The sequence below is a fragment of the Schistocerca piceifrons genome, chromosome 1 (genome assembly GCF_021461385.2).
Source record: "Schistocerca piceifrons isolate TAMUIC-IGC-003096 chromosome 1, iqSchPice1.1, whole genome shotgun sequence".
Classification (NCBI taxonomy): Eukaryota; Metazoa; Arthropoda; class Insecta; order Orthoptera; family Acrididae; genus Schistocerca; species Schistocerca piceifrons.
Window position 1 is genome coordinate 1,061,709,449 of NC_060138.1, and position 15,596 is coordinate 1,061,725,044.

At 38.9% G+C, this 15,596-nt stretch overlaps 1 protein-coding gene across 3 annotated transcripts in view; it reads right to left on the reverse strand.

Annotated features, from left to right (window-relative positions):
- Window positions 1–15,596, reverse strand: part of LOC124797465 (fibrous sheath CABYR-binding protein) — a 103,730-nt gene that overhangs the window by 22,845 nt on the left and 65,289 nt on the right. The window lies entirely within an intron of this gene.

The following is a 15,596-nucleotide window of genomic DNA, read 5'->3' on the forward strand; positions in this document are numbered from 1 at the left end:
AACAAATATCTCAGCATGTAAATGATGTATTAAACATGACAATGAGTGGGAAAGTCACATGTATTACAAATTACTTGAACAGCAAGCAAAAATTAAAATTTTAAATAGTTTTGATATTTCACTGGTAAAATAACAAAAGCAAGTGGACAGACAAGAGCTAGTCAGTGGCAGTGAGTCATAGACATCTCACAGCACTTTTTATATTTGTTCAATTTCTCATCTATTAAGCCCATTTTTTATTCTGTTACTTCTTTATTACCATTTTAACTTCATCTATATCATTTCTTTAGGTCAACTAACTGCATGAAGGAAACTATAATTTAGCATTGTATCAAACTGCAAATTAAATTGAGAAAAATAATACAGAATGGCTAGCTAGAAGCTAGCTTAAGGAACCAAAATTCCAAGTACTATCAATAGAACCACTTGAAAATGAAAAATACTATTCACACTTTTAGAAAATTTACGTTCCTTTCTCAAGGATGAGAGAGACTTCCTCAAGGAGAGAGAGATTGGTTGGGACCTGTTCAACTGGAGGGCTCTTCTCAACCTGAGATATGAGTGATCTGTCCTGCACTTTCAACCTGAATCCTTCTTTCCTCCCTGAGGAAGGGAGATACAAATTGTGAGAACTTTTAAGAGTTTCTGTTGAGAGTTCTTGGAATTTCATCTTATCTCATGAAAGAAAATGCTTGTCATCACTAAACAAAAGGAAAGTAGAGCCTACACTGCTCTTATTTATATGTAATTCTCAGGCATGACCTAAATGTATTGTCAAGTGCAGTCTCTGGAGTTTCAGATGAGGTGTAGGACAGCAAATCTAAATAATTCAGTTCGAGCAAATATTGGTGTTACAATAAAAAGAAAATCTGCAAGGATGAATGCGGACATGTCACAGCTTTCATTTCAGATCCTTAGAGCAAAATCTTAAAATACATTGTGCTGTAAAGAAAAATGTGACAAAAAGCAGTGCAAAAGAGATTTGTAACATTTATAACCCAAGGAACACAATGATGATTTCATTCTGCGAGCAGTTGTCTTAGTACTATTTTTACAACCTCTAGCACAACAAAAAGGAATGTAAGACTCCAAAAAGCTTGCAGAAATCCCCTATAGGGAGACAGTATCAGAAGAACACAGCAGCGTGTGTGTGTGTGTGTGTGTGTGTGTGTGTGTGTGTGTGTGTGTGTGTTATTTATTGGAAGGGCAAGGGAGCACGCATACACATGCATGCTATGCTCTGAAGAAGAACAGAAGTTCAAATATACTGAACTATAATGTTCAACTTCTTGCTTTGCGCTTACCTACTACTCAATGCTGCTTCTCCCATCAGTTCAAGCAAACAACAACTTCTAACACACTATTCTGGGTGACCATTTGTTACAATGCAACTGTAGCTCTGTGTAATATAATAATTATTATAAGTGTTTATAACACAAAAGCTTTCATCTTGACAACAATTTATTCATATATCATGCCATGCAGAGAAGTAAGTCTTTTGAAGTATCAAACTGTTGGTAACGATTTGTTACAAACAAACTTAAACACTAGTGTTAATACATGAATTAAATCCTACAGTGGATATTAAAAATAAGCCACAAGTTGCAACAGACAGCTTAAACGAAGAGCTCAGATGCTCATGCATTAGTCAGTATCATTATACAAGTTGTGATTGGAAAGTTTTAGGAATGGATTCACTATTGCTTACTGGTTTGGCGGGCAGTTACACGGAGGGTGGGGAGTGAGTCATTGACTTGTACTTGAACACCCTTTGACAGGAAACTGTGTTTCCTTTATTCAGTTCATTGTGGCAGCTGGTTGAGTGTGGGTCTGTTAGGGCTTGTTGCCAGATTTTGTCTACGTGAAAATGGATTTAAAAATTGAGCAACAAGTTCGTGTGAAATTTTGTTTTAAAACCGGGAAATCAGGTTCTGAGACTTACGAACTATTAAAAACAGCTTTTGAAGATAACTGTATGAGCCAGTCAATTTTTTTTTTCCTTCTTCTGGTTCAACAGATTTAAAAATGGCCGAGTTTCATTTGAAGATGAACCATGGTCTGGCCGTCCTTCCACCTCAAAAACGAATAAAGTTCATAACTTAGTGCACTCTGATTGTAGACTTACAATTAGGGAGATGGCTGATGAACTTAACTCAAGCTTCCATGCAGTTCAGTCAATTTTAACTGAAGATCTGAACATGCATCGAGTGTCCGCAAAATTCATTCCATAAGTTTTGTCAAATGACCAGAGACAACACTGACTTGAAGTGTGCCACAAACTGATTAATCGGACCAAAAATGACCCAGATTTGTTAAACAGGGTACTTACAGGTGACGAATCGTGAGTATATGGATATGATCCTGAAGTGCAGTCTTCACAGTGGAAGACTCCACGTTCACCATGACTGAAAAAAGCACGGCAAAGTCGGTCAAAGGTGAAGACAATGTTGGTGATTTTTTTCGATCCTACTGGTATTGTGCATCATTAATTTACTCCTGAAGGACAGAAATTTGACCAGGAATACTACAAATGTGTCCTTGAGTGTCTGCGCGGAAAGGTGCAGAAGGAAAGGCCTGCACTGTGGAAAAACAGGAGTTGGCTGCTACACCATGACAATGCTCCAGCTCATCGTGCCTTCTCCATTGTGTTAATTTTTGACCAAATTCAGAATTCCTGTGTTTCCACGACCATCATATTCCCGATTTGGCTCCTGCGGACTTCTACCTGTTTCCTAAACTGAAATTTCCACTGAAAGGGAAGCGATTTGATTCAATTGAAGACATCCAGGCAAATATGGAAGGCATCCTTAACACACTTCAGGAAAAAAATTTCCAGCAATGTTTCCAAAAGTGGAAACACCGTTAGAATCAGTGTGTTCAGTCAGAGAGGGACTATTTTGAAGGAGATGAATCACAGTAGCATGTAAGTACCACCATTGTAAAATTACAAGCCCATTCTTAAAACTTTCCAATCACACCTCATATTATACTACTCAGAGGATTTAGGCATCTGACATGTCAATAGCTATCCCTCCTCTGGATACTTTTCCAATTTTGCTCCCTCTGCATCACTTCTAACCCATTTTCTTCCCATCTTTCTTTCATCAGTTACTAAGAATCGCCTGTTTCTAAGAGATTGAAAATCTTTTGTCAATTTCTGCATGTACCTGTTGATCAAACCATAAAGATTTAAACTTGCATAAAATGTAAGTAATGGATTTGTAAGGAGGCTACATTCAGCTGTAATGATGAACCACTAATAATAATAATAATAATAATAATAATACATTCTGAAGTGAAGCATACAATGTTTTCTATCAAAAATATTATGAAACTCAGATTGCTACTCACTATAAATATGACACACTGAGTTGCAGGCAGGCACAACGAAGAGACTGTTACATAGGCCTAACTCTGTATTGCTGCTTTCATTCAACTCGAGAGATGCTGTCTGGCTGCAGCTGTCAGACATAGTGGTCAAGCATGTGTGAGGTGTGCCTGCTTGTGTCAATGTGTGTGTGTGTTTTCTTTTCTGAGGAAGAGTTTGGGCGAAAGCTCAAGGTGTAACAGTCTTTTCATTGTGCCTATCTGCAACTCAATGTGTCATTAACAGTGAATAGCAATCAATCCTTTTCATAATATTGGAGACATTCAACCTGAGCTTTCACTTGTTTAAGTTTAGAAACTATCAGTCAAGCAGTGCTTCCTACTCAGACAATATAAAACTGGGCACCTCTTCATAAGATACATTTTCAGTTCAGGAAGATAATGCATCTAGTTCTCTTCAAGTAATGGATACACATTTTATGAACATTATTTATCACACAATGAGATCCATTATGCCCTTTACTTCCTAAAGCAACTTGAACAGACTACCATCTTCTGCATTTTATAAAAGCAAGACCAATTTCACAAGAAATGCCCCAGTTTGTATCCATGTGAGATGCCTTGTTACAAAATCTGTCACAAGGACACCCTGGTAGCCATTTCCCAGAACTTTAATCTCTGTTACTGCACTCCGGAGTTATCTTTTACATCTTGTATGCAAATTTATAGTCTGTCCTTTCAAAATATCATTTTCTTCCTCACTAATATTTGTACCTATCTTCTATTTCTTCCACAATCTACACACTACTGCTAATTTGAGATTCTAAACTATTCATCCAAAAACTATTTTCCTTTCAGCCATATTCTCACTGCTTTAGTTATGGCAATTTGTTAAGTATTCACTCATCTATTCTATGATCCTTACTTTTCATTTTGTGTTTTGAAGTAGCAGAAAAGTTATTGAATAATACTGACAATGTGAGAAATACATTGTGTTGTGACTGATATACAGACGCTCTACATAATTTAGCCATGAGGTAGGCTTCTGCATTGTTTCTGCAAGATAAATGTATTATACTTTCACCAACACAGAGCAATATTCAAAAGTTAGTGTGTGTTTTAGACTTTTGATTTCTAATTCAACCAAAATGATACATACTCCGCTTTTAGATAATAAAAGGGAACAGCTACATAATTACTGCAGTTTCTAAAAGACACTGATTAACAAATTTTATGAAGAGGCAGCTTGCAATAGATAGTTATCTCTCTGTTGCAAGCAGAGCTGACAAGTGAATGTTGTTATACAATGACAAAGTGCTAAGAAAGGAGTATTCATAAACAGGTAGGTGCAGAGATAATATCATCAGAGAAGCTTATAACAATATTGATTCAACACTAATAGAAGGTAGTGGAAATTCTGATAATTAATATTCAACATGTTCCTGAGTGTCAGTCATAATCCAACAGCCCTGCACTATAAAGACACACTTCCCTATTCTACTTTTGGACATATTTACATTTTATTTGCAAATGTAATCAAATATCATTAGATCTGAAAGTTAACAAAAATAAAAAGGCTTGGGTATTTCTACAATAAACATATGTAAATGGCATAGGCAATGCAAAATTAATATTCTGCATAATATCATGTAGGAACAGGTTCTAACTCAGACACCACTACCTGAAAATTTCAAAAAGAAATAAGCAAAGAAAAGAATTAGTAATTAACATCAACAGGTAACATTGGTAGGATTTTGAGAACAAGGTATTCTGTAATTAAACATTCCAAGTAAGTGTGCATTTTATTACTTATCCACTGATAGGTATTCTACTCCATGGATTATTAAATGCCGCTGCTCAAGCAAAATTTTAATATCTGCTCAGACTGTAATAAATTTTGTAGCAATTGCAAATGGTATTATCAAGAATGCATGCACTTTAATTTATTTAAACTGCAACTTACACGAATAATAATCGTTTAACATGAAAAGCTGAGTACCATAGAAAGTGATCTTCTTATGAGCTACTTCTAGTTGTTTGGCTGCCAAAAAATAGAAACGAAATTTTAACTGTTTTATATTACACGACAACAATTAATAACATAAATGTAGCCACCGGCACCAAAAGACAAAAAAAGTACATTTAAATTTAATGAAAATTTGTTGGCAACCCACACACGAAATAGAGAAAGTAACAAGTTTGTGAACACACAACGTGGTATTACACACTTAAAACAAAATTGTTTGCCCATTTAGTACCTGTATCATAAAAATGCTGTTTTAAGCTAAGTGCACTTAGAATAGACATATAGAGCCACCTTTATGTTATTGGAACAAACTAAGGACGTACACATGTATTCGTGTGACATATTATGAAAGTACCAATTGGAAAATCCGAAGGGTAGTAATATTTGTAGTAACTGCTTATGGAAAAACTTTTAGCAGTACGTCATAAGTAAACTATATGACGCACAGGACATAATTTCATGAAGATAATCTGTGACAGAAAACTCCATGCTTAAGCCAGAAACTTGTAAACAACAAGATTTGTGTATAGCTGATGATAATTTGCAACAGAGTGAAGATCATTTTTTTGTGCACTCTCGTTCTATAATGAAGGTTGTTGCCTCAATTCAAATAATGTTGATCTGCACACCTGGAATCATTATTTGCAAGGTGACACATTCTGGTTACAGACTGCCTCTTCAAGAATTAACTAACTAAAGTTTTGAGGTGCCGTTCTAAGTGAAAATAAATTAGTGACTTACATGTGCAACTAGTGACTTTTATGTTGTTGTTGTGGTGTTCAGTCCACAACTTGTTTGATGCAGCCCTCCATGCTACTCTATACTGTGCAAGCTGCTTCATCTCCCAGTACCTACTGCAACCTACATCCTTCTGTATCTGTTTAGTGCATTCATCTCTTGGTCTTCCTCTATGATTTTTACCCTCCATGCTGCCCTCCAATACTAAATTGGTGATCCCTTGATCCCTCAGAATATGTCCTACCAACCGATCCCTTCTTCTGGTCAAGTTGTACCACAACTTTCTCTTCTCCCCAACTCTATTCAATACCTCCTCATTAGTTATGTGAGCTACCCATCTAATCTTCAGCATTCTTCTGCAGCACCACATTTCGAAAGCTTCTACTCTCTTCTTGTCCAAAGTATTTATCGTCCACGTTTCACTTCCATACATGGCTACACTCCATACAAATACTTTCACAAACAACTTCCTGACACTTAAATCTATACTTGATGTTAACAAATTTCTCTTCTTCAGAAACGCTTCCCTTGCCATTGCCAATCTACATTTTATATCCTCCCTACTTCACCATCATCAGTTATTTTGCTCCCCAAATTGCAAAACACTTTTAATACTTTAAGCATAACCCCATTTAATTCAACTACATTTCAATAACCTCATTTTGGTTTTGTTGATGTTCATCTCATATCCTCCTTTCAAGACACTGTCCATTCCGTTCAACTGCTCTTCCAAGTCCTTTGCTGTCTCTGACAGAATTACAATGTCATCTGCAAACCTCAAAGTTTTTATTTCTTCTCCATGGATTTTAATTCCTACTCCAAATATTTCTTTTGTTTCCCTTACTGCTTGCTCAATATACAGATTGAATAACATCAGGGATAGGCTACAACCCTGTCTCACTCCCTTCCCAACCACTGCTTCCCTTTAGTGCCCCTCGACTCTTGTAACTCCAATCTGGTTTCTGTACAAATTGTAAATAGCCTTTCGCTCCTGTATTTTACCCCTGCCACCATCAGAATTTGAAAGAGAGTATTCCAGTCAACATTGTCAAAAGACTTTCTCTTAAAGTCTACAAATGCTAGAAATGTAGGTTTGTCTTTCCTTAATATATTTTCTAAGATTAGTCATAGTGTCAATATTGACTCACATGTTCCAATATTTTTACAGGCTCCAGACTGATCTTCCCGGAGGTCGGCTTCTACCAGTCTTTCCATTCGTCTGTAAAGAATATGTGTTAGTGGCGTATTAAAATGATAGTTCGGTAATTTTCACATCTGTCAACACCTGCTTTCTTCGGGATTGGAATTATTATATTTCACCTGTCTCATACATCTTGTTCACCACATCGTAGAGTTTTGTCAGGGCTGGCTATCCCAAGGCTATCAGTAGTTCTAATGGAATGTTGTCTACTCCCGGGGCCTTGTTTTGACTCAGGTCTTTCAGTGCTCTGTCAAACTCTTCATGCAGTATAATATCTCCCATTTCATCTTCATCTACATCCTCTTCCACTTCCATAATATTGTCCTCGAGAATGCCGTCCTTGTATAGACCCTCTATATACTCCTTCCACCTTTCTGCTTTCCATTCTTTGCTTAGAACTGGGTTTCCTTCTGAGCTCCTGATATTCATACAAGTGGTTCTCCTTTCTCCAAAGGTCTCTCTAATTTTCCTGTAGGCAGTATCTATCTTAGCCCTAGTGATATATGCCTCAATCCTTTCAGTTTTCTTCTAGCCATTTTGCACTTCCTGTGGATCTCATTTTTGAGACGTTTGTATTCCTTTTTGCCTGCTTATTTACTGCATTTTTGTATTTTCTCCTTTCATCAATTAAATTCAATATCTCTTCTGTTACCCAAGGATTTCTATTAGCCATTGTTTTTTTTACCTACTTGATCCTGTGCTGCCTTCACTATTTCATCTCTCAAAGCTACCCATTCGTCTTCTACTGTATTTCTTTCCCCCATTCTTGTCAATCGTTCCCTAATGCTCTCCCTGAAACTCTCTACAACCTCTGGTTTAGTCAGTTTATCCAGGTCCCATCTCCTTAAATTCCCACCTTTTTGCAGTTTCTTCAGTTTTAATCTACAGTTCATAACCAAAAGATTGTGGTCAGAGTCCACATCTGCCCCTGGAAATGTCTTACAATTTAAAACCTGGTTGCTAAATCTCTGTCTTACAATTATATAGTCTATCTGAAACGTTTTATCGTCTCCAGCCTTCTTCCATGTATATAACCTTCTTTCATGATTCTTGAACCAAATGTTAGCTTTGATTATGTGCAAAATTCTACCAGGGGGCTTCCTCCTACATTCCTTGCTTCCAGTCCATATTCACCTACTATGTTTCCTTCTCTTCCTTTTCCTACTGTCGAATTCCAGTCACCCACGACTATTAAATTTTCGTATCCCTTCACTATCTGAATAATTTCTTTTATCTCATCATACAATTCATCAATCTCTTTGTCATCTATGGAGCTAGTTGACATATAAACTTGTACTACTGTGGTCGGTGTGGGCTTCGTATCTATCTTGGCCACAATAATGCATTCATTACGTTGGTTGTAATAGCTTACCCGACTTCCTATTTTTTTTTTATTCATTATTAAACCTACTCCTGCATTACCCCTATTTGATATTGTATTTATAACCCTGTATTCACCTGACCAAAAGTCTTGTTCCTCCTGCCACCGAACGTCACTAATTCCCACTATATCTAACTTTAACCTATCCATTTCCCTTTTTAAATTTTCTAACCTACCTGCCCGATTAAGGGATCTGACCTTCCACTCTCTGATCCATAGAATGCCAGATTTCTTTCTCCTGATAACAACTTCCTCCTGAGTAGTCCCCGCCTGGAGATCCGAATGGTGAACTATTTTACCTCTGGAATGTTTTATCCAGGAGGACGCCATCATCATTTAACCACACAGTAAAGCTGCATGCCCTTGGGAAAAATTACAACTGTAGTTTCCCCTTGTTTTCAGCCGTTCACAATACCAGCACAGCAAGGCCGTTTTGGTTAGTGTTACAAGGCCATGTCAGTCAATCATCCAGACTGTTGCCCCTGCAGCTTCTGAAAAGGCTGCTGCCCCTCTTCAGTAACCATAAGTTTGTCTGGCGTCTTTCATATAATAGTCAAATTTTGCTGTGTCATCAATGCATACAGTCAGTAAAGGAGAGTAAGTAAAAGTACTGCTTAATGTCCCTTTGACAGGACAACAATTAATAATTTAATGAAAATTAGTTGTCAACCCACACACCGAATAGAGAAAGTGACAAGTTTGTGAACACACAACATGGTACTATACACTTAAAAATAAAATTGTTTGCCCATTTAGCACCTGTATCATAAAAATACTGTTTTAAGCTGAGTGGCCATTAGAGTCTGAGCACAAACTATCTTATTACCCTGGAACTGCCTTTCTGGATCCCAGTATCTCTATTTCCAGCACAAATTTGGAACAACTAGAGGAAGTGATCTATCTAGGAAGTATATTATCAACTAATTGTTTGTCGGAAAAGGACATGGATGCATGTCACACAAGTCGCTTTTGGACGTCTCTACGTTAGGTCTTCCTGAATAAAGATCTGACACTATGCACCAAACTGATGATGAATCTAGCAGTAGTTGTTTTTACCCATCTCAATGGTTGCTAAACCTGGATACTATATCACAGTGATCTTAAGAAGCCATAAGGCTTCAACCAATAGACTCAGATGCATTATGAACATCAAATGGGATGACTTTGTATCAAACACTATGGTTCTTGAGAAGGCAAAGATGTATAGAAAAGAAGCTATTGTTATTGGTCATCTACTCAGATGGATTGGACATATCCAGTGGACGAGAAACAACAGACTTCCTTGACAAATTTTATATAGTGAAGTGAGCACAGGTAGAAGGCCTCATGGTGCTCCTCTGAAACAATGTAAGGACCAACTCAAGAAAAACCTACAAGTCTAAACATTTACCCAAGTAAATGGTGCACCACAGAAGAAGATCGTAAACAATGACGCACAGTGACTGCAGCTGTTGTATTACATTTTGAGCAGGAATGTCAGAGGCAGGAAAATGAAAAATGTCAGAAATGTAAACTTCATCAGGTTCAGCCACACCCTCTACTCTTTACTACATGCAATTATGTGACCATATGTTTCATGGCTCAACTGGTCTGCTATGCCACCGTGGGCATCTCCATACCTGAACTGTCATGCAATAATGAAAATGCAAAAGAAAAATGAAAACTCAGGCATGAGTATCAGCCACTGCCACCACTGATAACTGTTATGGAAACTATGCTATTTCGTAAATTTATCCAAGTGTGAGTGAGATTTATTTTTAATCTTCAACATTTTCTTATTGTGGATTCATTGCTGTCTTTGCAAATCTTGCATAAAGATTTTATTGTGTCTTAACACTGATGGTCTGGAAGTAGGCCAATAGCTTCATCTACATGACTATTCTGCAATTCACACTCAAGTGCATGGCGGAGGATTCATTGAACCACATCCAGACTATTTCCCTGCCATTAAACTCTCAAGCAGCATGTGGGAAAACTTGAATCTGTTTGTGCAGGCTCTGGTTTTTCTTATTTCATTACAATGGTCATTCCTTCTTGTGTAGGTGGGAGTTAATAAAACAATTTGCAATCAGAAGAGAAAGTTAGTGATTGAAATTTCATGAAAAGATCTTAACACAACAAGAAACACCTTTACCTTTTAATGATTGTCACGCCAACTACCATATCGTATTCCTGACACTACCTCCATTACAGGTTAATGCAAAATGATCTGCCTTTCTTCAAACTTTTTATGTCCTCTGTCCATCTAGTGAGGATCCTAGACCACACACTACAGAGCAATACTCCAAAAGAGGACAGACAAGTGTAACGAAGGCAGCCTCTCTACTAGATTTGTTGCATCTTCTAACCATTCTACCAATAAAACCCAGTCTTTGGTTGTCTTTCTCCAGAATATTTTTTATGTGGTCATTCCAATTTAAGTTGTTCATAATTGTCATCCCTAGCTATTTGGTTGTGTAATTTACTGTATAAAAGAAATTTTTGGGTTCTTTTTAGTAAACATGTGGATGAACTCGCACTTTTTATTGTTTAGAATCAATTACCACTTCCCACACAATACAGATATCTTGTCTAAATAATTCTGCAATCAGTTTCAATTTTCTGACGACTTTACTGGACAGTAAATGACAGTGCCATCTGCAAATAATCTTACAAGGGCTGCTCATATTGTCTCTTAAATTGTTTATTAGATTAGGACCAGCAGATGGCTGATGACACTTCCTTAGGGAATGTCAGATATCACTTCTGTTTTACTCTATGATTTTCCACCAACAGCTATGACACCTTTCTGATGGGAAATCATGAATCCAGTCTCTGAACTGTTTTGATGCTCCATAGGTACATAATTTGATTAGAAGCTGCTTGTGAGGAATGGTGTCAAATACCTTCTGGAAATCTAGAGAAATGGAATACTTTTGAGATCCTCTATTGATAGCACTCATTTTGTTTGAATAAAGCGGCAGGTGTATTTCACAAGAATAACGTGTACTGAATCTGTGCTGACTATATGTCAACAGATCATTTTTGAGGCAATTCAGTGTTTGAACAAATACTATGTTACAACATACTACTGCAAATCTACGTAAGTGATCTGGATCTGTAATTCAGTGGATTACTTCCATTTCCTTTCTTGTGTATTGATGTGACCTGTGCAACTTACCAGTCCTTAGGTAAACAACTTTAAGCGAGCAGTTATATACAATTGCTAAACATGGAGCTATTGCATCAGTTTACTCTGAAAGGAACCTAATTGGTATACAATATGAACTGGAAGACTTGACTTCATTAAGTGTTTAAGTTGCTTTGCTATATCGAGGATATCTACTTCTATGTTACTCATGTTGGCAGCTGTTCTTGATTTGAATTATGGAGTATTTTAGCTTATCCTTTTTTGCTGAAGGAATTTTCGAAAAAACTGTTTTTGGCACTGATAATAATAACGTTACCACTGCTCACACACAGTGAACGTAATGACTGTCACTTGCCACTGGTATATGTCAATTATTAAAACATGTACTTATCAGTCCATTTTTCCTTCCACCTCAATATTTCTTTCCTGAGCAACTAAATTTTCAAATACACTTTCGGCCAACAAGACCTTCATCGAAAGCACACACACACACACACACACACACACACACACACACACACACAATAACAGTCTCTTGCAGATGAAGCCAGACTGCAAGCAGCAGTGTATGATGGGAGAGGCAACCAGGTGGTGGGGATAAGGAGGAGGCTGGGGTGGGGAGAGGGAGAGATTGCAGGGTAGGGGTGGGGGACAGCAAAGTGCTGCTTGTGGGAACATACAGGGATGAGGTGGAGAGAGGGTAAGGCACCTTGGTGTAGTCAGGAGATCTGATAGAGAGTAGGGGGAGGGAGGGGGGTAATGGAAAAGGAGAGAAGTAAAAAGACTGATGATGGGTTGGTGGAATAGATGGCTGGGTAGTGTTTGAATGGAAACAGGGAAGGACTAAATGGATAAGGACAATGATTCTACATCTACATCTACATCCATACTCCACAAGCCACCTGACAGTGTGTGGCGGAGGGTACCTCAAATACCTCTATCGGTTCTCTCTTCTATTCCAGTCTCGTATTGTTTGTGGAAAGAAAGATTGTCGGTATGCCTCTGTGTGGGCTCTAATCTCTCTGGTTTTATCCTCATGGTCTCTTCGCAAGATATACATAGGAGGGAGCAATATACTGCTCGACTCCTCGGTGAAGATATGTTCTTGAAACCTCAACAAAAGCCCGTACCGAGCTACTGAGCGTCTCTCCTGCAGAGTCTTCCACTGGAGTTTATCTATCATCTCCGTAATGCTTTCGCAATTACTAAATAATCCTGCAACGAAGCGTACTGCTCTCTGTTGGATCTTCTCTATCTCTTCTATCAACCCTATCTGGTACGGATCCCACACCGGTGAGCAGTATTCAAGCAGTGGGTGAACAAGTGTATTGTAAGCTACTTTCTTTGTTTTCAGACTGCATTTTCGTAGGATTCTTCCAATGAATCTCAGTCTGGGATCTGCTTTACCAACGATTAATTTTATATGGTCATTGCATTTTAAATCACTCCTAATGCCTACTCCCAGATAATTTATGGAATTAACTGCTTCCCGTTGCTGACCTCCTATATTGTAGCTAAATGATAAAGGATCTTTCTTTCTATGTATTCGCAGCACATTACACTTGTCTACATTGAGATTCAATTGCCATTCCCTGCCCCATGCGTCAATTCGTTGCAGATCCTCCAGCATTTCAGTACAACTGTCCATTGTTACAACCTCTCTATATACTACAGCATCATCCACAAATAGCCTCAGTGAACTTCCGATGTTATCCACAAGGTTATTTATATATATTGTGAATAGCAACGGTCCTAGACACTCCCCTGCGGCACACCTGAAATCACTCTTACTTCGGAAGACTTCTCTCCATTGAGAATGACATGCTGCAGTCTGTTATCTAGGAACTTTTCAATCCAACCACACAACTGGTCTGATAGTCCATATGCTCTTATTTTGTTCATTAAACGACTGTGGGGAACTGTATCAAATGCCATGCGGAAGTCAAGAAACACGGCATCTACCTGGGAACCCGCATCTATGGCCCTCAAAGTCTCTTGGACAAATAGCGCGAGCTGGATTTCACACGATCGTCTTTTTCGAAACCCATGTTGATTCCTACAGAGTACATTTCTAGTCTCCAAAAGAGTCATTATACTCTAACATAATACATGTTTCAAAATTCTACAACTGATCAACTTTAGAGATATAGGTCTATACTTCTGCACATCTGTTCGACATCCTTTCTTGAAAACGAGGATGACCTGTGCCCTTTTCTCTTCTAGAGACCTATGGTACACCGCTGCAAGAAGGCGGGCCAATTTCCTTCGTGTGCTCTGTGTAAAATCGAATTGGTATCCCATCTGGTCCAGTGGCCTTTCCTCTTTTGAGCAATTTTAATTGTTTTTCTATCCCTCTGTCATCTATTTCGATATCTACCATTTTGTCATCTGTGTGACAATCTAGAGAAGGAACTAATGAATGTTGAGGCCAGGACTGAGTCATATTCTCCGCCAATGTTTCAACTACCTCTCATTGTGTCCTGAAATGAGGAATGTCTTACCCACCATCCTTCCCTCCCCCCCTCCCGCCCACACAGTGGTATTCCACCACCCAAAGAACCTACACAATATCCTCGTCCATCCCTATACAACCCTTGCTCCCAACCCCTTGCCTCATGGCTCATATACCTGTAATAGACTTACATGCAAAACTTGTCCTATATATCCTTCCACCACTACCTACACCAGTCTGGTCACAAATATCACCTATACCATCAAAGGCAGGGCTACCTGTGAAACCAGTCATGCGATCTACAAGCCAAGCTACACCCACTGTGCTGCATTCTACATGGGCATGGCAATCAACAAACTGTCTGTCTGCATGAAAGGCCACCAACAAACTGTGGCCAAGAAACAGCTGGACCTGTTGCTGAGCACGCTGCCCAAAACAACATTCTTCATTTCAATGAGTACTTCACAGCGTGTACCATCTGGCTCCTTCCCACCAACACCAGCTTTTCTGAATTGCGCAGGTGGGAACTCTCCCTGCAATGTATCGTAACCTTCTTGGCCTCAACGTTCATTAGTCATTGTCGTTACCAAACTAGCCCCTCCCTGTTCCCGTTCCAGCACCACGCAGCCCTCTATTCCACACCTAGTCATTTTATTTCTCTCCTTTTCTGTTACCCCACACCCACTCTCTCACCTCCCGACACACCTAGCTGCCCAACCATCTCTCCGCCTCGTCCTTGTACATTTCCACAAGCGGCACTTTACCATCCCTCACCCCTATCCTACTATCCCTCCCTTTCCTTGCCCCAGCCTCCTCTTTACACCCGTCACCCTGTTGCCCCTCCCATCATGCGCTGCTGCTTGCAGTCTGGCTTCATCTGCCAGAGACTCTGGCGCGCGCGCGCGCGCGCGCACTTTCGTGTGTGTGTGTGTGTGTGCGTGTGTGTGTGTGTGTGTGTGTGTGTGTGCGTGTGTGCGTGTGTGCGTGTGTGTGTGCGTGTGTGCGTGTGTACTTGTTGGCCGAAAACTCACTTTCTGACAGTCTCTTTATTGTGCCTATCTGCATCTCAGCTCCTCCACTATATGGTGAGTAGCAACTATCTTTTCAAATGTTGTTTTATTACTATATTTTTAGTTATTATTTTTGTTTTTACAATAATGTTTACATTTTTACTGCAATAATTGATTAACCCTTTGTACTTCATAATGCAGACACAGGGAGTCTCTTTACACTCTTATTTAAACGGCTGCTGCCCGGGTAGTGAGCGTGTCACAGAGAACCATGCAGGCATCTTTGTGGGAACGATGAGGCCACTGACCACCAACAACATTACAACAAAAC